Here is a 1168-nt window from a genome sequence, read left to right on the forward strand (position 1 = left end):
CTAAGTTAAAAAAAAATTAACTACTAGTATAAGCTATAGTATAATTATTAAGAAAATCGAGAATATCTATATTAGTACTCTTATAGTCGATATTAAGAAATTAAATATAAAGTAATAAATTAGAGCTAATTAAATATTAAATAAGGTATATATTATTATACTATAAAAAAAAATTTAAGTTAGACTTTACTCTACTTAAGACCCTATATTATATAAAGGGTCTTATTAATAAAAAAGATATAGACTTCTTAATATAGGCTATATTTACTTACTTTATAGCTAACTAAGTAAAGATTAAGTATTTATGGTAGAAAAATTTTATATTTAAGGGATTTAAGTAAGAGATTAAAAATCTAATAAGTATAGATAAATTAATAGCCTTAGGCTAGATACTGAATAATTTATAGCTAAAGAATATTAAATTAACTAAACTTACTACTACATGATATTAGAGGGTTACTCTACTTTATAATCTTAATACTTAAAACTCGCTAGCTATAGATAGAGAGAAATGGAGTAATAGAATAGATATTAAAACTTTTAATAAAGAGGTAAGTTAAATCTAAATTTTATAAATATTAGATCTAACTATTTATTAGAATTATATCTAGAGTATCAATCTATACTAAGATAACTTATTTAATTCTAAAAGTATAGATATATTAATATTAAATTAAGTATTACTTAATAAAGTAAATAATAAAGATTTCTTCTTTACTTTAGTATATAAGAGCTTATAGGCTATACCTCTTTATAAATATAATAATATTCTTAGTAGTAAGAAGGTATTTAAGTTTTAGGTAGAGTCTACTTTTAATATTCCTTCTAAGAATATTTTAAAATTTCTAGTAGTATTATAATATAAAGAGTTAGTAAGATTCTTCTATATATTTATTAAAACTATATATAGTAAGGTAAATTTTAATTTTAATTTAGCTAAAATAATTACTAGCTCGTAATTTAATAAGGTAGGTCCTAAATTATTGATATTTTAATAATATTAATTCTAATAAATATTAGTTTTAATTTAATAAATTTTAGAGCTTCGTACTATTTTATTAGTATCTCTTTTTAGAGAACTATTATAAATATATTAGAAAAATTACCCTATAAAATTAGTAGATACTCTAGAAGATACTTATTTTAAGAATACCTAAAGTTTTATATC

Source organism: Trichophyton verrucosum, assembly GCF_000151505.1.
Source record: "Trichophyton verrucosum HKI 0517 chromosome Unknown contig01254_1.f1.exp, whole genome shotgun sequence".
Classification (NCBI taxonomy): domain Eukaryota; kingdom Fungi; phylum Ascomycota; class Eurotiomycetes; order Onygenales; family Arthrodermataceae; genus Trichophyton; species Trichophyton verrucosum.